A 24,379-nucleotide genomic window follows, 5' to 3' on the forward strand; every position below is an offset into this window, starting at 1 on the left:
ATATGTGATGTATATATGACCGGCCTTCCCTGTTGGTATATGTGATGTATATATGACCGGCCTTCCCTGTTGGTTTGGTTGGTATATGTGATGTATATATGACCGGCCTTCCCTGTTGGTATGTGTGATGTATATATGGCCGGCCTTCCCTGTTGGTTTGGTTGGTATATGTGATGTATATATGACCGGCCTTCCCTGTTGGTATATGTGATGTATATATGACCGGCCTTCCCTGTTGGTTTGGTTGGTATATGGGATGTATATATGACCGGCCTTCCCTGTTGGTATATGGGATGTATATATGACCGGCCTTCCCTGTTGGTATATGTGATGTATATATGCCCGGCCTTCCCTGTTGGTATATGTGATGTATATATGACCGGCCTTCCCTGTTGGTATATGTGATGTATATATGACCGGCCTTCCCTGTTGGTATATGTGATGTATATATGACCGGCCTTCCCTGTTGGTTTGGTTGGTATATGTGATGTATATATGATCGGCCTTCCCTGTTGGTATATGGGATGTATATATGACCGGCCTTCCCTGTTGGTATATGTGATGTATATATGACCGGCCTTCCCTGTTGGTATATGTGATGTATATATGACCGGCCTTCCCTGTTGGTATATGTTATGTATATATCACCGGCCTTCCTTGTTGGTATATGGGATGTATATATGACCCGCCTTCCCTGTTGGTATATGTGATGTATATATGACCGGCCTTCCCTGTTGGTATATGTGATGTATATATCACCGGCCTACCCTGTTGGTATATGGGATGTATATATGACCCGCCTTCCCTGTTGGTATATGTGATGTATATATGACCGGCCTTCCCTGTTGGTATATGTGATGTATATATGACCGGCCTTCCCTGTTGGTATATGTGATGTATATATCACCGGCCTTCCCTGTTGGTATATGTGATGTATATATGACCGGCCTTCCCTGTTGGTTTGGTTGGTATATGTGATGTATATATGACCGGCCTTCCCTGTTGGTATATGGGATGTATATATCACCGGCCTTCCCTGTTGGTATATGTTATGTATATATCACCGGCCTTCCCTGTTGGTTTGGTTGGTATATGTGATGGATATATGACCGGCCTTCCCTGTTGGTATATGTGATGTATATATGACCGGCCTTCCCTGTTGGTATATGGGATGTATATATGACCGGCCTTCCCTGTTGGTTTGGTTGGTATATGTGATGTATATATGACCGGCCTTCCCTGTTGGTATATGTGATGTATATATGACCGGCCTTCCCTGTTGGTATATGTGATGTATATATGACCGGCCTTCCCTGTTGGTATATGTTATGTATATATCACCGGCCTTCCCTGTTGGTTTGGTTGGTATATGTGATGGATATATGACCGGCCTTCCCTGTTGGTATATGTGATGTATATATGACCGGCCTTCCCTGTTGGTTGGTATATGTGATGTATATATGACCGGCCTTCCCTGTTGGTATATGTGATGTATATATGACCGGCCTTCCCTGTTGGTATATGTGATGTATATATGACCGGCCTTCCCTGTTGGTATATGTGGTGTATATATGACCGGCCTTCCCTGTTGGTATATGTGATGTATATATGACCGGCCTTCCCTGTTGGTATATGTGATGTATATATGACCGGCCTTCCCTGTTGGTATATGTGATGTATATATCACCGGCCTTCCCTGTTGGTATATGTGATGTATATATGACCGGCCTTCCCTGTTGGTTTGGTTGGTATATGTGATGTATATATGACCGGCCTTCCCTGTTGGTATATGGGATGTATATATCACCGGCCTTCCCTGTTGGTATATGTTATGTATATATCACCGGCCTTCCCTGTTGGTTTGGTTGGTATATGTGATGGATATATGACCGGCCTTCCCTGTTGGTATATGTGATGTATATATGACCGGCCTTCCCTGTTGGTATATGGGATGTATATATGACCGGCCTTCCCTGTTGGTTTGGTTGGTATATGTGATGTATATATGACCGGCCTTCCCTGTTGGTATATGTGATGTATATATGACCGGCCTTCCCTGTTGGTATATGTGATGTATATATGACCGGCCTTCCCTGTTGGTATATGTTATGTATATATCACCGGCCTTCCCTGTTGGTTTGGTTGGTATATGTGATGGATATATGACCGGCCTTCCCTGTTGGTATATGTGATGTATATATGACCGGCCTTCCCTGTTGGTTGGTATATGTGATGTATATATGACCGGCCTTCCCTGTTGGTATATGTGATGTATATATGACCGGCCTTCCCTGTTGGTATATGTGATGTATATATGACCGGCCTTCCCTGTTGGTATATGTGGTGTATATATGACCGGCCTTCCCTGTTGGTATATGTGATGTATATATGACCGGCCTTCCCTGTTGGTATATGTGATGTATATATGACCGGCCTTCCCTGTTGGTATATGTGATGTATATATGACCGGCCTTCCCTATTGGTATATGTGATGTATATATGACCGGCCTTCCCTGTTGGTATATGTGATGGATATATGACCGGCCTTCCCTGTTAGTATATGTGATGTATATATGACCGGCCTTCCCTGTTGGTATATGGGATGGATATATGACCGGCCTTCCCTGTTGGTATATGTGATGTATATATGACCGGCCTTCCCTGTTGGTATATTTGATGTATATATGACCGGCCTTCCCTGTTGGTATATGTGATGTATATATGACCGGCCTTCCCTGTTGGTATATGTGATGTATATATGACCGGCCTTCCCTGTTGGTATATGTGGTGTATATATGACCGGCCTTCCCTGTTGGTTTGGTTGGTATATGTGATGTATATATGACCGGCCTTCCCTGTTGGTATATGTGATGTATATATGACCGGCCTTCCCTGTTGGTATATGTGATGTATATATGACCGGCCTTCCCTGTTGGTATATGTGATGTATATATGACCGGCCTTCCCTGTTGGTATATGTGATGTATATATGCCCGGCCTTCCCTGTTGGTATATGTGATGTATATATGCCCGGCCTTCCCTGTTGGTATATGTGATATATATATGATCGGCCTTCCCTGTTGGTATATGTGATGTATATATGACCGGCCTTCCCTGTTGGTATATGTGATGTATATATGACCGGCCTTCCCTGTTGGTATATGTGATGTATATATGACCGGCCTTCCCTGTTGGTATATGTGATGTATATATGACTACTATTTATATTCCTCTCATCTTTTGAGCACACTGTCATTTTGGTGGTGCACAGTCCACATCCTTTAGTCATACATCACATACACATTATATACAGTATATACATCACATATACATCATACACATTATATACATCCCATATACATCACATATACATCATACACATTATATACAGTATATACATCACATATACATCATACACATTATATACAGTATATACATCACATATACATCATACACATTATATACAGTATATACATCACATATACATCATACACATTATATACAGTATATCCATCACATATCCATCATACACATTATATACAGTATATCCATCACATATACATCATACACATTATATACAGTATATCCATCACATATCCATAATACATATTATATACAGTATATACATCACATATCCATCATACACATTATATACAGTTTATCCATCACATATACATCATACATATTATATACAGTATATACATCACATATCCATCATACACATTATATACAGTATATCCATCACATATCCATAATACATATTATATACAGTATATACATCATACACATTATATACATATACATCATACACATTATATACAGTATATCCATCACATATACATCATACACATTATATACAGTATATCCATCACATATACATCATACACATTATATACATATACATCATACACATTATATACAGTATATCCATCACATATCCATAATACATATTATATACAGTATATACATCATACACATTATATACAGTATATCCATCACATATTCATCATACACATTATATACAGTATATACATCACATATACATCATACACATTATATACAGTATATACATCATACACATTATATACAGTATATCCATCACATATACATCATACACATTATATACATATACATCATACACATTATATACAGTATATCCATCACATATACATCATACACATTATATACAGTATATCCATCACATATCCATAATACATATTATATACAGTATATACATCACATATCCATCATACACATTATATACAGTATATCCATCACATATACATCATACATATTATATACAGTATATACATCACATATCCATCATACACATTATATACAGTATATCCATCACATATCCATAATACATATTATATACAGTATATACATCATACACATTATATACAGTATATCCATCACATATCCATAATACATATTATATACAGTATATACATCATACACATTATATACAGTATATCCATCACATATCCATAATACATATTATATACAGTATATACATCATACACATTATATACAGTATATACATCCCATATCCATCATACACATTATATGCAGTATGTACATATCCATCATACACATTATATACAGTATATCCATCACATATCCATAATACATATTATATACAGTATATACATCATACACATTATATACAGTATATCCATCACATATTCATCATACACATTATATACATATACATCATACACATTATATACAGTATATCCATCACATATACATCATACACATTATATACAGTATATCCATCACATATACATCACACACATTATATACAGTATATCCATCACATATACATCATACACATTATATACATATACATCATACACATTATATACAGTATATCCATCACATATCCATAATACATATTATATATAGTATATACATCATACACATTATATACAGTATATGCATTACATATACATCATACACATTATATACAGTATATCCATCACATATACATCATACACATTATATACATATACATCATACACATTATATACAGTATATCCATCACATATCCATAATACATATTATATACAGTATATACATCATACACATTATATACAGTATATCCATCACATATTCATCATACACATTATACACATTATATACATATACATCATACACATTATATACATATACATTATATATAGTATATACATCATACACAGTATATACATCCCATATCCATCATACACATTATATGCAGTATGTACATATCCATCATACACATTATATACAGTATATCCATCACATATACATCGTACACATTATATACATATACATCATACACATTATATACATATACATCATATACATTATATACATATACATCATATACATTATACACATTATATACATATACATTATATACAGTATATCCATCACATATACATCGTACACATTATATACATATACATCATACATATTATATATGGAGTGTGCGGCTCTGAAGCCAAGGTAGCTGCGATTACTACAGAACTTATGTAGTGTGAACATGGCTTCATAGTGTAATATTATATTTCCTTCTTCTGTTGTTGTTTATTATTATTATTATTATTATTATTATTATTATTCCTCCTCTTCTTCTTCTTCTTCTGTTATTATTACTCCTTATCGCTCCACATTGTGTGTTATTAAGTTGTTGTTGTTGTAGTCGCTGACTACGTCCTCAGACCTCTCCGTTATAAGAATGGCGCGGTCCGGAGACATGATAATTGGCGTCAGCATCGCCATTCCTCTTTGTCGCTCGTATCTGGAGATGAAAGAAAAGTGAAAATAAATTCAGCCGGAAAAACCTTGAGAGATCGGAGACGAAGAGCGAGATGTTGGAAATGAGAAGCGAGATGTGAGAACTTCATCCAGCGTCCGGCGGCACGGAGGCGACTGATGTGACTGACACCCGGCCTGGTGAGACCAATGCAATCCCCAGCGTGTAACCAGATGCAGGGCGTGCGTCTCCTCCATATACCGCGGCGTCTCCTCCATATACCGCGGCGTCTCCTCCATATACCGCGGCGTCTCCTCCATATACCGCGGCGTCTCCTCCATATACCGCGGCGTCTCCTCCATATACCGTGGCGTCTCCTCCATATAGTGCAGCGTCTCCTCCGTATACCGCGGCGTCTCCTCCATATACCGCGGCGTCTCCTCCATATACCGCGGCGTCTCCTCCATATACCGCGGCGTCTCCTCCATATACCGCAGCGTCTCCTCCATATACCGCGGCGTCTCCTCCATATACCGCGGCGTCTCCTCCATATACCGTGGCGTCTCCTCCGTATACCGCGGCGTCTCCTCCATATACCGCGGCGTCTCCTCCATATACCGCAGCGTCTCCTCCATATACCGCGGCGTCTCCTCCATATACCGCAGCGTCTCCTCCATATACCGCGGCGTCTCCTCCATATACCGTGGCGTCTCCTCCATATAGTGCAGCGTCTCCTCCGTATACCGCGGCGTCTCCTCCATATACCGCGGCGTCTCCTCCATATACCGCAGCGTCTCCTCCATATACCGCGGCGTCTCCTCCATATACCGCGGCGTCTCCTCCATATACCGCGGCGTCTCCTCCATATACCGCGGCGTCTCCTCCATATACCGCGGCGTCTCCTCCATATAGCGCAGCGTCTCCTCCATATACCGCGGCGTCTCCTCCATATACCGCAGCGTCTCCTCCATATACCGCAGCGTCTCCTCCATATACCGCAGCGTCTCCTCCATATACCGCAGCGTCTCCTCCATATAGCGCGGCGTCTCCTCCATATACCGCGGCGTCTCCTCCATATACCGCGGCGTCTCCTCCATATACCGCGGCGTCTCCTCCATATACCGCAGCGTCTCCTCCATATACCGCAGCGTCTCCTCCATATACCGCAGCGTCTCCTCCATATACCGCAGCGTCTCCTCCATATAGCGCAGCGTCTCCTCCATATACCGCAGCGTCTCCTCCATATACCGCGGCGTCTCCTCCATATACCGCGGCGTCTCCTCCATATACCGCGGCGTCTCCTCCATATACCGCAGCGTCTCCTCCATATACCGCAGCGTCTCCTCCATATACCGCAGCGTCTCCTCCATATAGTGCAGCGTCTCCTCCATATACCGCAGCGTCTCCTCCATATAGTGCAGCGTCTCCTCCATATACCGCAGCGTCTCCTCCATATACCGCGGCGTCTCCTCCGCATACCGCAGCGTCTCCTCCATATACCACGGCGTCTCCTCCGTATACTGTGGCGTCTCCTCCATATACCGCAAGCTTGTGCCCACATGCCCCCTATATACTCCTATAGTACGGGGAGCAGTCAGGTGTATATACTCCTATAGTACGGGGGGCAGTCAGGTGTATATACTCCTATAGTACAGGGGGCAGTCAGGTGTATATACTCCTATAGTACGGGGGGCAGTCAGGTGTATATACTCCTATAGTACAGGGGGCAGTCAGGTGTATATACTCCTATAGTACGGGGAGCAGTCAGGTGTATATACTCCTATAGTACAGGGAGCAGTCAGGTGTATATACTCCTATAGTACAGGGAGCAGTCAGGTGTATATACTCCTATAGTACGGGGAGCAGTCAGGTGTATATACTCCTATAGTACAGGGGGCAGTCAGGTGTATATACTCCTATAGTACAGGGGGCAGTCAGGTGTATATACTCCTATAGTACGGGGAGCAGTCAGGTGTATATACTCCTATAGTACAGGGAGCAGTCAGGTGTATATACTCCTATAGTACAGGGAGCAGTCAGGTGTATATACTCCTATAGTACGGGGAGCAGTCAGGTGTATATACTGCTATAGTACAGGGAGCAGTCAGGTGTATATACTCCTATAGTACGGGGAGCAGTCAGGTGTATATACTCCTATAGTACAGGGAGCAGTCAGGTGTATATACTCCTATAGTACGGGGAGCAGTCAGGTGTATATACTCCTATGGTACGGGGAGCAGTCAGGTGTATATACTCCTATAGTACGGGGAGCAGTCAGGTGTATATACTCCTATAGTACAGGGGGCAGTCAGGTGTATATACTCCTATAGTACGGGGAGCAGTCAGGTGTATATACTCCTATGGTACGGGGAGCAGTCAGGTGTATATACTCCTATAGTACGGGGAGCAGTCAGGTGTATATACTCCTATAGTACGGGGAGCAGTCAGGTGTATATACTCCTATAGTACGGGGAGCAGTCAGGTGTATATACTCCTATAGTACGGGGAGCAGTCAGGTGTATATACTCCTATAGTACGGGGAGCAGTCAGGTGTATATACTCCTATAGTACGGGGAGCAGTCAGGTGTATATACTCCTATACTACAGGGGGCAGTCAGGTGTATATACTCCTATAGTACAGGGAGCAGTCAGGTGTATATACTCCTATAGTACAGGGAGCAGTCAGGTGTATATACTCCTATAGTACACGGAGCAGTCAGGTGTATATACTCCTATAGTACGGGGAGCAGTCAGGTGTATATACTCCTATAGTACAGGGGGCAGTCAGGTGTATATACTCCTATACTACAGGGGGCAGTCAGGTGTATATACTCCTATAGTACGGGGAGCAGTCAGGTGTATATACTCCTATAGTACAGGGAGCAGTCAGGTGTATATACTCCTATAGTACAGGGGGCAGTCAGGTGTATATACTCCTATAGTACGGGGAGCAGTCAGGTGTATATACTCCTATAGTACGGGGAGCAGTCAGGTGTATATACTCCTATAGTACAGGGAGCAGTCAGGTGTATATACTCCTATAGTACCGGGAGCAGTCAGGTGTATATACTCCTATGGTACACGGAGCAGTCAGGTGTATATACTCCTATAGTACAGGGAGCAGTCAGGTGTATATACTCCTATAGTACGGGGAGCAGTCAGGTTTATATACTCCTATAGTACGGGGAGCAGTCAGGTGTATATACTCCTATAGTACAGGGAGCAGTCAGGTGTATATACTCCTATAGTACAGGGAGCAGTCAGGTGTATATACTCCTATAGTACACAGAGCAGTCAGGTGTATATACTCCTATACTACAGGGGGCAGTCAGGTGTATATACTCCTATAGTACAGGGGGCAGTCAGGTGTATATACTCCTATAGTACAGGGAGCAGTCAGGTGTATATACTCCTATAGTACGGGGAGCAGTCAGGTGTATATACTCCTATAGTACGGGGAGCAGTCAGGTGTATATACTCCTATAGTACGGGGAGCAGTCAGGTGTATATACTCCTATAGTATGGGAGGCAGTCAGGTGTATATACTCCTATAGTACAGGGAGCAGTCAGGTGTATATACTCCTAAAGTACGGGGAGCAGTCAGGTGTATATACTCCTATAGTACGGGGAGCAGTCAGGTGTATATACTCCTATAGTACGGGGAGCAGTCAGGTGTATATACTCCTATAGTACGGGGAGCAGTCAGGTGTATATACTCCTATAGTACGGGGAGCAGTCAGGTGTATATACTCCTATAGTACGGGGAGCAGTCAAGTGTATATACTCCTATAGTATGGGAGGCAGTCAGGTGTATATACTCCTATAGTACAGGGAGCAGTCAGGTGTATATACTCCTATAGTACAGGGGGCAGTCAGGTGTATATACTCCTATAGTACGGGGAGCAGTCAGGTGTATATACTCCTATGGTACGGGGAGCAGTCAGGTGTATATACTCCTATAGTACGGGGAGCAGTCAGGTGTATATACTCCTATAGTACGGGGAGCAGTCAGGTGTATATACTCCTATAGTACGGGGAGCAGTCAGGTGTATATACTCCTATAGTATGGGAGGCAGTCAGGTGTATATACTCCTATAGTACAGGGGGCAGTCAGGTGTATATACTCCTATAGTACGGGGAGCAGTCAGGTGTATATACTCCTATGGTACGGGGAGCAGTCAGGTGTATATACTCCTATAGTACGGGGAGCAGTCAGGTGTATATACTCCTATAGTACGGGGAGCAGTCAGGTGTATATACTCCTATAGTACGGGGAGCAGTCAGGTGTATATACTCCTATAGTACGGGGAGCAGTCAGGTGTATATACTCCTATAGTACGGGGAGCAGTCAGGTGTATATACTCCTATGGTACGGGGAGCAGTCAGGTGTATATACTCCTATACTACAGGGGGCAGTCAGATGTATATACTCCTATAGTACAGGGAGCAGTCAGGTGTATATACTCCTATAGTATGGGAGGCAGTCAGGTGTATATACTCCTATAGTACAGGGAGCAGTCAGGTGTATATACTCCTATAGTACGGGGAGCAGTCAGGTGTATATACTCCTATAGTACGGGGAGCAGTCAGGTGTATATACTCCTATAGTACGGGGAGCAGTCAGGTGTATATACTCCTATAGTACGGGGAGCAGTCAGGTGTATATACTCCTATAGTACGGGGAGCAGTCAGGTGTATATACTCCTATAGTACAGGGGGCAGTCAGGTGTATATACTCCTATAGTACAGGGGGCAGTCAGGTGTATATACTCCTATAGTACAGGGAGCAGTCAGGTGTATATACTCCTATAGTATGGGAGGCAGTCAGGTGTATATACTCCTATAGTACAGGGAGCAGTCAGGTGTATATACTCCTATAGTACGGGGAGCAGTCAGGTGTATATACTCCTATAGTATGGGAGGCAGTCAGGTGTATATACTCCTATAGTACAGGGAGCAGTCAGGTGTATATACTCCTATAGTACCGGGAGCAGTCAGGTGTATATACTCCTATAGTACAGGGAGCAGTCAGGTGTATATACTCCTATAGTACGGGGGGCAGTCAGGTGTATATACTCCTATAGTACGGGGAGCAGTCAGGTGTATATACTCCTATAGTACAGGGGGCAGTCAGGTGTATATACTCCTATAGTACAGGGAGCAGTCAGGTGTATATACTCCTATAGTACAGGGAGCAGTCAGGTGTATATACTCCTATAGTACAGGGGGCAGTCAGGTGTATATACTCCTATAGTACGGGAGGCAGTCAGGTGTATATACTCCTATAGTATGGGAGGCACATCTGGTGTACAGGGGATTCTGGGAGGTTTCAAAATTTCAGATGAAAGTTGGTGGGAAAGGAGATTTTCTGCACATGGCGGGGGGGGGGGGGGGGGGGGTCCTGCACATGGCGGGGGGGGGGGGGGGTCCTGCACATGGCGGGCGGGTCCTCTAGCGGGATAGGGGGGTCCTGCACATGGCGGGGGGGGGGGGGTCCTGCACATGGCGGGGGGGGGGGGGGTCCTGCACATGGTGGGCGGGTCCTCTAGCGGGATAGGGGGGTCCTGCACATGGCGGGGGGGGGGGGTCCTGCACATGGCGGGGGGGGTCCTGCACATGGCGGGGGGGGGGGGGTCCTGCACATGGCGGGGGGGTCCTCTAGTGGGATAGGGGGGTCATGCACATGGCGGGGGGGGTCCTGCACATGGCGGGGGGGGGGTCCTGCACATGGCGGGGGGGTCCTCTAGCGGGATAGGGGGGTCTTGCACATGGCGGGGGGGGGTCCTCTAGCGGGATAGTGGGTCCTGCACATGGCGGGGGGGGTCCTCTAGCGGGATAGGGGGGTCATGCACATGGCGGGGGGGGTCCTGCACATGGCGGGGGGGGTCCTCTAGCGGGATAGGGGGGTCATGCACATGGCGGGGGGGGGTCCTGCACATGGCGGGGGGGGTCCTCTAGTGGGATAGGGGGGTCTTGCACATGGCGGGGGGGGTCCTCTAGCGGGATAGGGGGGTCATGCACATGGCGGGGGAGGGGGGGTCCTGCACATGGCGGGGGGGGGGGGTCCTGCACATGGCGGGGGGGGGTCCTGCACATGGCGGGGGGGGGTCCTGCACATGGCGGGGGGGGGGGGGTCCTCTAGCGGGATAGGGGGGTCCTGCACTTCTGGTCGCTCTCACCTCTCCGCACTTTAGTAGTAAACATAATTTTCTTTATTTTTGAGGCTTTTTCTGCATTTTCCTAAAAACAAACGAGATACATAATTTGGTGCCGCAGACGAGGCTTCACATTCCGTTTACACAGCGTCACGCAGTAAAGCGATTTCACGGCTGCGGTTCCGGTTGTGGTCGCCGCGCGCCGCCGCCTCTACATTTCCTGACGCATTATTTACTCTCTCTAATTCTCGATGCCTTTGACCATCAAAATAATTGTTTGAAGCTTCGCTATTTTTCCATTTCAAAGCGAGCGATAACAATGTGATTTATGAGAAGCCGAAGGGGAGACGAGGAGACAAGCCTTTAATGTCAGCAAACAAGCCGCCGCGCCAAAGACACCACGCGCGGCACCTAATAACACCACAAATAAGGATCAATGGCAGACGCCGTGCCGGCAGTTACACTGCGATCGGATAGTGGCCGCCATCATAGTTGTCTACATGACAGCCCACATTCACCAACATCATGATGGAGCCTCACTACTGGGACAGCTGATGCAACACTACAACTCCCAGCAGGCTCTCAGTAAAATATGGCTCTCCTGTCATCACAAAACTACAACTCCCTCAAGGTTGTGTGGCCTCCATTCACTTCAATGGAAATGACCTGCAATACAACACACCAACTGAAGACAAGAGTGGCGCTGTTTCTGGAAGAAAGCAGCCATGGTTTCAGTAATGGCAGTAATCTGGTTTAGACCTGTCTCCTCTTCTTTCACACCTGGTTGTACAGTGATTATCGTGCAGTTACATCCAGTCACTCACAGGGGGCGTCTTCTCACATCAGAGTTGCTAACTTTGTCTTTTCTTCTGCATTCGGTCATCATGAAGCTTTCAGTCTTGAATTGTCCCTGCAGCATCTATCAGGCTCTGCCCATTTCCAGCACCCTTCTATGCAATACCCCATCTGTAGTGCCCCAGCATGAGCAGCTCCCCCCGTTACAGACCCTTCTCTTCCTCCACACTGTATCTTTCTTTTGTGTGGAGACTTAAAAAGATCCCTTCTGCACCTCCATACTATAGTAACCCCTTCTTTACCCCAAATAGTAATAACCCCCCTTCTATGCCCCCCAAGTAGTAAAAAATCCCTTCCTGTGCCCCTTAAGAAGCAGTAACCCACCCCATGTCCCCAAGAAGTAATAATCCTCATCCTGTGCCCTAAAGTAGGTATCATTCCCCTCCTCTTCACTCCAAGCAGTGATACCCCCCCCATGGGCGAGACGTAGTGATAGCCCCCCTCCTGTGCCCACAAAATTGTGATAGCTCCCCCCTCCTCTGCCCACCAAGTAGTGATAGCCCCCCCTCCTGTGTCCACCAAGCAGTGATACCCCCCCTCATGGGCGAGAAGTAGTGATAGCCCCCCCTCCTTTCCAGAAGTAGTGATAGCCCCCCCTCCTTTCCAGAGGTAGTGATAGCCCCCCCTCCTTTCCAGAAGTAGTGATAGCCCCCCCTCATGGGCGAGAAGTAGTGATAGCCCCCCCTCCTTTCCAGAAGTAGTGATAGCCCCCCCCCTCCTTTCCAGAAGTGATAGCCCCCCCTCCTTTCCAGAAGTAGTGATAGCCCCCCCTCCTTTCCAGAAGTGATAGCCCCCCCTCCTTTCCCGAAATAGTGATAGCCCCCCCCTCCTTTCCAGAAGTGATAGCCCCCCCTCCTTTCCAGAAGTGATAGCCCCCCCCCCTCCTTTCCAGAAATAGTGATAGCTCCCCCTCCTGTGCCCACAAAATTGTGATAGCTCCACCCTCCTGGGCCAACCAATTAGTGATAGCTCCACCCTCCTGTGGCCACCAATTAGTGATAGCTCCACCCTCCTGTGGCCACCAAGTAGTGTTAGCTCCACCCTCCTGCACCCCCTAGAAATCATAATGCCCTCTTATGTCTTTCCATTATAATCTTAAGTTAAAAAAAAAAAAAATCAGCTACTCTCCAGTTGCTGCCATGCTGCTGGGCCCTGCCGGCTGCTGCCTGCCGATGTCATGGGACAGCCTGTGCCAGGCAGGCATCACTAGATGCTTTAGATCACTTCTAGATCACAGGCTAATGCAGATGATCACTCCCTGCTCTGTGCCTCCTGTCAGCTTATGGCTCCCTGCTCTGTGCCTCCTGTCAGCTGATGGCTCCCTGCTCTGTGCCTCCTGGCAGCTGATGGCTCCCTGCTCTGTGCCTCCTGGCAGCTGATCACTCCCTGCTCTGTGCCTCCTGTCAGCTGATGGCTCCCTGCTCTGTGCCTCCTGGCAGCTGATCACTCCCTGCTCTGTGCCTCCTGGCAGCTTATGGCTCCCTGCTCTGTGCCTCCTGTCAGCTGATGGCTCCCTGCTCTGTGCCTCCTGGCAGCTGATCACTCCCTGCTCTGTGCCTCCTGTCAGCTTATGGCTCCCTGCTCTGTGCCTCCTAGAAGCTAATGGCTCCGTGCTCTATGCCTCCTGTCAGCTGATGGCTCCCTGCTCTGTGCCTCCTGTCAGCTGATCACTCCCTGCTCTGTGCCTCCTGTCAGCTGATGGCTTCCTGCTCTGTCTCCCCTGTCAGCTTATGGCTCCCTGCTCTGTGCCTCCTGTCAGCTGATCACTCCCTGCTCTGTGCCTCCTGGCAGCTGATGGCTCCCTGCTCTGTGCCTCCTGGCAGCTGATGGCTCCCTGCTCTGTGCCTCCTGGCAGCTGATGGCTCCCTGCTCTGTGCCTCCTGGCAGCTGATGGCTCCCTGCTCTGTGCCTCCTGTCAGCTTATGGCTCCCTGCTCTGCGCCTCCTGGCAGCTGATGGCTCCCTGCTCTGCGCCTCCTGGCAGCTGATGGCTCCCTGCTCTGTGCCTCCTGGCAGCTGATGGCTCCGTGCTCTATGCCTCCTGTCAGCTGATGGCTCCCTGCTCTGTGCCTCCTAGAAGCTAATGGCTCCGTGCTCTATGCCTCCTGGCAGCTGATGGCTCCCTGCTCTGTGCCTCCTGTCAGCTGATCACTCCCTGCTCTGTGCCTCCTGTCAGCTGATGGCTCCCTGCTCTGTGTCTCCTGTCAGCTTATGGCTCCCTGCTCTGTGCCTCCTGTCAGCTGATCACTCCCTGCTCTGTGCCTCCTGGCAGCTGATGGCTCCCTGCTCTGTGCCTCCTGGCAGCTGATGGCTCCCTGCTCTGTGCCTCCTGGCAGCTGATGGCTCCCTGCTCTGTGCCTCCTGTCAGCTTATGGCTCCCTGCTCTGCGCCTCCTGGCAGCTGATGGCTCCCTGCTCTGCGCCTCCTGGCAGCTGATGGCTCCCTGCTCTGTGCCTCCTGGCAGCTGATGGCTCCCTGCTCTGTGCCTCCTGGCAGCTGATGGCTCCCTGCTCTGTGCCTCCTGGCAGCTGATGGCTCCCTGCTCTGCGCCTCCTGGCAGCTGATGGCTCCCTGCTCTGTGCCTCCTGGCAGCTGATGGCTCCCTGCTCTGAGCCTCCTGGCAGCTGATGGCTCCCTGCTCTGTGCCTCCTGGCAGCTGATGGCTCCCTGCTCTGTGCCTCCTGGCAGCTGATCACTTCCTGCTCTGTGCCTCCTGTCAGCTGATGGCTCCCTGCTGTGTCTTCTGTCATATTCCATTATGCGGTAGCTATTAGAACATAGACTACTGCCACCATCAGTGCATCGCCCGGGGAACATAGACTACTGCCACCGCTTTTCCTTCCCCTGGAGTTACCGGTGTGGCGGTTGTTCTTCCGTCTCTGGAGTTAGCGGTCTCCCTCGTGTTAATTGAAATGCTAATGCTTTTTTCCCCAAATTTGTGGTGTTATAAGAGCAATTTGCCGGCAATGAGCACGGTCCCCTCCTTTCTAATTGCCTGATGTTCCGTCCCTGGAGTTAGCGGGGTGGCGGTTGTTTTTCCATCCCTGGAGTTAGCAGGGGGGCGGTCGTTTTTCCTTCTCTTAGAGTTAGCGGTGTGGCGGTTGTTTTTCTGTCGCGGGAGTTGGCGGTGTGGGGGGTGTTTTTCTGTCCCTGGAGTTAGCGGTGTGGCGAGTGTTTTTCTGTCCCTGGAGTTAGCAGGGTGGCGGGTGTTTTTCTGTCCCTTGAGTTAGCGGTGTGGCGAGTGTTTTTCTGTCCCTGGAGTTAGCAGGGTGGCGGGTGTTTTTCCTTCTCTTAGAATTAGCGGTGTGGCGGGTGTTTTTCTGTCCCTGGAGTTAGCGGGGTGGCGGTTGTTTTCCCTTCTCTTAGAGTTAGCGGTGTGGCGAGTGTTTTTCTGTCCCTGGAGTTGGCGGTGTGGCGGGTGTTTTTCTGTCCCTGGAGTTAGCGGTGTGGCAGGTGTTTTTCTGTCCCTGGAGTTAGCGGTGTGGCGGGTGTTTTTCCTTCTCTTAGAGTTAGCGCTGTGGCGGGTGTTTTTCTGTCCCTGGAGTTAGCAGTGTGGCGGGTGTTTTTCTGTCCCTGGAGTTAGCGGTGTGGCGGGTGTTTTTCTGTCCCTGGAGTTAGCGGTGTGGCGAGTGTTTTTCTGTCCCTGGAGTTAGCAGGGTGGCGGGTGTTTTTCTGTCCCTTGAGTTAGCGGTGTGGCGGTTGTTTTTCCTTCTCTTAGAATTAGCGGTGTGGCGGGTGTTTTTCTGTCCCTGGAGTTAGTGGGGTGGCGGTTGTTTTCCCTTCTCTTAGAGTTAGCGGTGTGGCGAGTGTTTTTCTGTCCCTGGAGTTGGCGGTGTGGCGGGTGTTTTTCTGTCCCTGGAGTTAGCGGTGTGGCAGGTGTTTTTCTGTCCCTGGAGTTAGCGGTGTGGCGGGTGTTTTTCCTTCTCTTAGAGTTAGCGGTGTGGCAGGTGTTTTTCTGTCCCTGGAGTTAGCAGTGTGGCGGGTGTTTTTCTGTCCCTGGAGTTAGCGGTGTGGCGGGTGTTTTTCTGTCCCTGGAGTTAGCGGTGTGGCGGGTGTTTTTCTGTCCCTGGAGTTAGCGGTGTGGCGGGTGTTTTTCTGTCCCTGGAGTTAGCGGTGTGGCGGGTGTTTTTCTGTCCCTGGAGTTAGCGGTGTGGCGGTTGTTTTTCCTTCTCTTAAAGTTAGCGGTGTGGCGGGTGTTTTTCTGTCCCTGGAGTTAGCGGTGTGGCGGGTGTTGTTCTTTCCCTGGAGTTAGCGGTGTGGCGGGTGTTTTTCTGTCCCTGGAGTTAGCGGTGTGGCGGGTGTTTTTCTGTCCCTGGAGTTAGCGGTGTGGCCGGTGTTTTTCTGTCCCTGGAGTTAGTGGTGTGGCGGGTGTTTTTCTGTCCCTGGAGTTAGCGGTGTGGCGGATGTTTTTCTGTCCCTGGAGTTAGCGGTGTGGCGGTTGTTTTTCCTTCGGTCTCCCTCGTGTTAATTGAAATGCTAATGCTTTCCCCCCCCCCATTTGTGGTGTTATAAGAGCAATCTGCCGGCAATGAGCGGTCCCCTCCTTTCTAATTGCCTGAAGCGCCGGCAGCATTCCTCTTCAGAGGGAAGCGATAGGCGAGCGGTGTTTGATGACAATATTAGCCGTCCCGTCATGGGCGCAGGTCTAAGGCTGATACAAATTATGCGTTCTACAAAGGGCCGCAAACGGCGTCTGTCGCCTCTGAGTAATTTAATCTGGCGAGCTGAGAGCGGAGAAGAAAGGCGCAATCGCACAATTAAGGGTTTAATGAATTCCCTGCGCCGGGTCACTCCTATTATCCGATTATCTGACTTTCACATAAATGGTCTTTAACCTTCACGCCGCGCACGGTTTTACACCTTGTGTTTGAAAGGCGGCAGATAGCGAATAATTACTCCGCCGCGCCGGAACAATGTCGCATTCATGGCCATTTAAATACATATGATGTTAATGTGCGAACGCCGCGTATTTACAGAATAGATTATGTTCTCAGTGCGACCTCGCACCGCGCCGCTCTGCTGTGACGGCGTTTAACCCTTCCCGTCCAGGACGCAGGTGGAGGTCGTCCGTCCATTGTGGTTCCTGTTCATACATGTTTACCGCTATTTCCATTACACTAATATAGTTTCTTCCATATATTATTCACAGCTCGGAATCATCGGACAATGACCTATTGACTATGGCTGAGTGTTGTGGGCGTGCTGTGTGACAGGCAGCCGTCTCTCTGCAGGGTGCGCAGGAGGCTCAGTTGTCTTTATCACTTATTGACTTCTATGGGACAGGGTTGTGGACATGCTTTGTGACCTATTCAGAAGCCATTGGACAAGGAGGGAGAGGAGGTTAGCTGCCACATCACTTACTGACTTCTAGGAAAGTGTGTAGTGAGCATGCCCTGTGACATGTATAGAGGTAACATACACCCCCAGTGTCTCATACATTACATACACCCCAGTGTATCATACATTACATACACCCCCAGTGTCTCATACATTACATACACCCCAGTGTATCATACATTACATACACCCCCAGTATCTCATACATTACATACACCCCAGTGTCTCATACATTACATACACCCCAGTGTCTCATACATTACATACACCCCAGTGTCTCATACATTACATACATCCCAGTGTCTCATACATTACATACATTACATACACCCCCAGTGTCTCATACATTACATACACCCCAGTGTCTCATACATTACATACACCCCAGTGTCTCATACATTACATACACCCCAGTGTCTCATACATTACATACACCCCAGTGTCTCATACATTACATACACCCCAGTGTCTCATACATTACATACATCCCAGTGTCTCATACATTACATACATTACATACACCCCCAGTATCTCATACATTACATACACCCCCAGTGTCTCATACATTACATACATGTTACATACACCCCCAGTGTCTCATACATTACACACACCCCCAGTGTCTCATACATTACACACACCCAGTGTCTCATACATTACATACATTACATACATTACATACACCCCCAGTGTCTCATACATTACATACATTACATACACCCCAGTGTCTCATACATTACATACACCCCAGTGTCTCATACATTACATACACCCCCAGTGTCTTATACATTACATACACCCCCAGTGTCTCATACATTACATACACCCCAGTGTCTCATACATTACATACACCCCCAGTGTCTCATACATTACATACACCCCAGTGTCTCATACATTACATACACCCCCAGTGTCTCATACATTACATACACCCCCAGTGTCTCATACATTACATACACCCCCAGTGTCTCATACATTACATACACCCCCAGTGTCTCATACATTACATACACCCCAGTGTCTCATACATTACATACACCCCCAGTGTCTCATACATTACATACATCCCAGTGTCTCATACATTACATACATTACATACACCCCCAGTGTCTCATACATAACATACACCCCCAGTATCTCATACATTACATACACCCCAGTATCTCATACATTACATACACCCCCAGTGTCTCATACATTACATACACCCCCAGTGTCTCATACATTACATACATTACATACACACCAGTGTCTCATACATTACATACATGTTACATACACCCCAGTGTCTCATACATTACATACACCCCCAGTGTCTCATACATTACATACACCCCCAGTGTCTCATACATTACATACATCCCAGTGTCTCATACATTACATACATTACATACACCCCCAGTGTCTCATACATAACATACACCCCCAGTATCTCATACATTACATACACCCCAGTATCTCATACATTACATACACCCCCAGTGTCTCATACATTACATACACCCCCAGTGTCTCATACATTACATACATTACATACACACCAGTGTCTCATACATTACATACATGTTACATACACCCCAGTGTCTCATACATTACATACACCCCCAGTGTCTCATACATTACATACGCCCCAGTGTCTCATACATTACATACGCCCCAGTGTCTTATACATTACATACACCCCAGTGTCTCATACATTACATACACCCCAGTGTCTCATACATTACATACATGTTACATACACCCCAGTGTCTCATACATTACATACACCCCCAGTGTCTCATACATTACATACACCCCCAGTGTCTCATACGTTACATACACCCCCAGTGTCTCATACATTACATACACCCCCAGTGTCTCATACATTACTTACGCCCCAGTGTCTCATACATTACATACATTACATACACCCCCAGTGTCTCATACATTACATACATTACATACACCCCCAGTGTCTCATACATTACATACATCCCAGTGTCTCATACATTACATACACCCCCAGTATCTCATACATTACATACACCCCCAGTGTCTCATACGTTACATACACCCCAGTGTCTCATACATTACATACACCCCCAGTGTCTTATACATTACATACATTACATACACCCCCAGTGTCTCATACATTACATAAACCCCCAGTGTCTCATACATTACATACACCCCCAGTGTCTCATACATTACATACACCCCCAGTGTCTCATACATTACATACACCCCAGTGTATCATACATTACATACATTACATACACCCCCAGTGTCTCATACATTACATACACCCCAGTGTCTCATACATTACATACACCCCAGTATCTCATACATTACATACATTACATAAACCCCCAGTGTCTCATACATTACATACACCCCCAGTGTCTCATACATTACATACACCCCAGTGTCTCATACATTACATACACCCCAGTGTATCATACATTACATACATTACATACACCCCCAGTGTCTCATACATTACATACACCCCAGTGTCTCATACATTACATACACCCCAGTGTATCATACATTACATACATTACATACACCCCAGTGTCTCATACATTACATACACCCCCAGTGTCTCATACATTACATACACCCCAGTATCTCATACATTACATACATTACATACACCCCCAGTGTCTCATACATTACATACACACCAGTGTCTCATACATTACATACATGTTACATACATTACATACACACCAGTGTCTCATACATTACATACATGTTACATACATTACATACACCCCCAGTGTCTCATACATTACATACACACCAGTGTCTCATACATTACATACATTACATACACCCCAGTGTCTCATACATTACATACACCCCAGTATCTCATACATTACATACATTACATACACCCCCAGTGTCTCATACATTACATACACACCAGTGTCTCATACATTACATACACCCCCAGTATCTCATACATTACATACACCCCCAGTGTCTCATACATTACATACACCCCCAGTGTCTCATACATTACATACACCCCAGTGTCTCATACATTACATACACCCCCAGTGTCTCATACATTACATACACCCCCAGTGTCTCATACATTACATACACCCCCAGTGTCTCATACATTACATACACCCCAGTGTCTCATACATTACATACACCCCAGTGTCTCATACATTACATACACCCCCAGTGTCTCATACATTACATACACCCCAGTATCTCATACATTACATACATTACATACACCCCCAGTGTCTCATACATTACATACACACCAGTGTCTCATACATTACATACATGTTACATACATTACATACACCCCCAGTGTCTCATACATTACATACACCCCAGTGTCTCATACATTACATACACCCCCAGTGTCTCATACATTACATACACCCCCAGTGTCTCATACATTACATACACCCCCAGTGTCTCATACATTACATACATTACATACACCCCCAGTGTCTCATACATTACATACACCCCCAGTGTCTCATACATTACATACACCCCCAGTGTCTCATACATTACATACACCCCAGTGTCTCATACATTACATACACCCCCAGTGTCTCATACATTACATACACACCAGTGTCTCATACATTACATACATGTTACATACACCCCAGTGTCTCATACATTACATACACCCCAGTGTCTCATACATTACATACACCCCAGTATCTCATACATTACATACATTACATACACCCCCAGTGTCTCATACATTACATACACCCCAGTGTCTCATACATTACATACACCCCCAGTGTCTCATACATTACATACACCCCAGTGTCTCATACATTACATACACCCCAGTGTATCATACATTACATACATTACATACACTCCCAGTGTCTCATACATTACATACACCCCAGTGTCTCATACATTACATACACCCCCAGTGTCTCATACATTACATACACCCCAGTGTCTCATACATTACATACACCCCAGTGTATCATACATTACATACATTACATACACTCCCAGTGTCTCATACATTACATACACCCCAGTGTCTCATACATTACATACACCCCCAGTGTCTCATACATTACATACACCCCCAGTGTCTCATACATTACATACACCCCAGTGTATCATACATTACATACACCCCCAGTGTCTCATACATTACATACACCCCAGTGTCTCATACATTACATACACCCCAGTGTCTCATACATTACATACACCCCAGTGTCTCATACATTACATACACCCCCAGTGTCTCATACATTACATACACCCCCAGTGTCTCATACATTACATACACCCCAGTGTATCATACGTTACATACATTACATACACCCCCAGTGTCTCATACATTACATACACCCCAGTGTCTCATACATTACATACACCCCAGTGTCTCATACATTACATACACCCCAGTATCTCATACATTACATACATTACATACACCCCCAGTGTCTCATACATTACATACACACCAGTGTCTCATACATTACATACATGTTACATACATTACATACGCCCCAGTGTCTCATACATTACATACATTACATACACCCCCAGTGTCTCATACATTACATACACACCAGTGTCTCATACATTACATACATGTTACATACACCCCTTTATTCTTCTCAGTGTGGTGATGTCTGTATTTTCCTGACACTTCCCGTAGACACTTCCTGCCCCCCGCCCGGCGTCTTTTAATAGCTGAGAGATGAGTGACAGGTGTCACATCCCTTATGGGGTCCGAGCGCTGCGAGGTGGGACGCCTTCTCGCTGTCTTGTTCATTTCTTGCTGCATGTTTTATGTAAATGAGGCGTAAGTGCGCGACGCAGCCAATCAGCATAGAAATGAAAGCCAGGTGAATGTAATTACCGCGCGGGGCGAGACCTACGACCGTGTGCGAGCGGCGCCTGTGACAAGGTGAAGAAACCTCCGCTCCTCCTGTGAACCTCGCTGATTTACTGTTAATGGAGACAAGAAATGATATTAATTAAGATGCCAGCAGGTGTGAGCCGCCGCCGTATTCTGGGGAAAGCCGCTGCCGCCATATGCCAGAGAGTGCCGCCATATCCAGACTACCAGAGAACACCACTGCCACCATATAACGGAGAGTGCCGCCATATCCAGACTACCAGAGAACACCACTGCCATCATATACCAGAGAGTGCCGCCATATCCAGACTACCAGAGAACACCACTGCCATCATATACCAGAGAGTGCCGCCATATCCAGACTACCAGAGAACACCACTGCCATCATATACCAGAGAGTGCCGCCATATCCAGACTACCAGAGAACACCACTGCCATCATATACCAGAGAGTGCCGCCATATCCAGACTACCAGAGAACACCACTGCCATCATATACCAGAGAGTGCCGCCATATCCAGACTACCAGAGAACACCGCTGCCATCATATACCAGAAAGTGCCGCCATATCCAGACTACCAGAGAACACCACTGCCATCATATACCAGAGAGTGCCGCCATATCCAGACTACCAGAGAACACCACTGCCATCATATACCAGAGAGTGCCGCCATATCCAGACTACCAGAGAACAACGCTGCCACCATATAACGGAGAGTGCCGCCATATCCAGACTACCAGAGAACAACGCTGCCACCATATAACGGAGAGTGCCGCCATATCCAGACTACCAGAGAACATAGCCCCCGCCGTATATCGGAGAAAGCCACTGCCGTCATATGTCGGAAAATGCCACCATATCCAGACTACCAGAGAACAACGCTGCCACCATATAACGAAGAGTGCCGCCATATCCAGACTACCAGAGAACAACGCTGCCACCATATACCGAAGAGTGCCGCCATATCCAGACTACCAGAGAACACCGCTGCCACCACCATATAACGGAGAGTCCTGCCGCCACCACCACCACCGTATACCGGAAAAAAGCCGCTGCCGCCATATACCGGAAAGTGCTGCCAAATCCAGACTACCAGAGAACACCGCTGCCACCATATACCGAGAGTGCTGCCACCATATCTAGACTACTAGAGAAAACAGTCGCCAGCGCCGTATACTGGATAAAACTGCTGCCACCGTATAATGGAGAAAGCCACCGCCACCATATCCAGACTACAAGAGAAGACAGCCGCTGCCAAATGTAGTGTCCCACTGTTAGTGTTCTCTGCACCTGTCAAAAAGCTCTTTCTCAGGATAAGTGGAGGATGAAGTGTATTACGTTTCCCCACTAGGTGTCAGTGTTGCTTTTATTTATACATCTGTATTCTGCTGCACAGCTGAGGAAGGTCATGGGTTAATGTTTG

The sequence above is a fragment of the Dendropsophus ebraccatus genome, chromosome 4 (assembly GCF_027789765.1).
Source record: "Dendropsophus ebraccatus isolate aDenEbr1 chromosome 4, aDenEbr1.pat, whole genome shotgun sequence".
Taxonomy (NCBI): domain Eukaryota; kingdom Metazoa; phylum Chordata; class Amphibia; order Anura; family Hylidae; genus Dendropsophus; species Dendropsophus ebraccatus.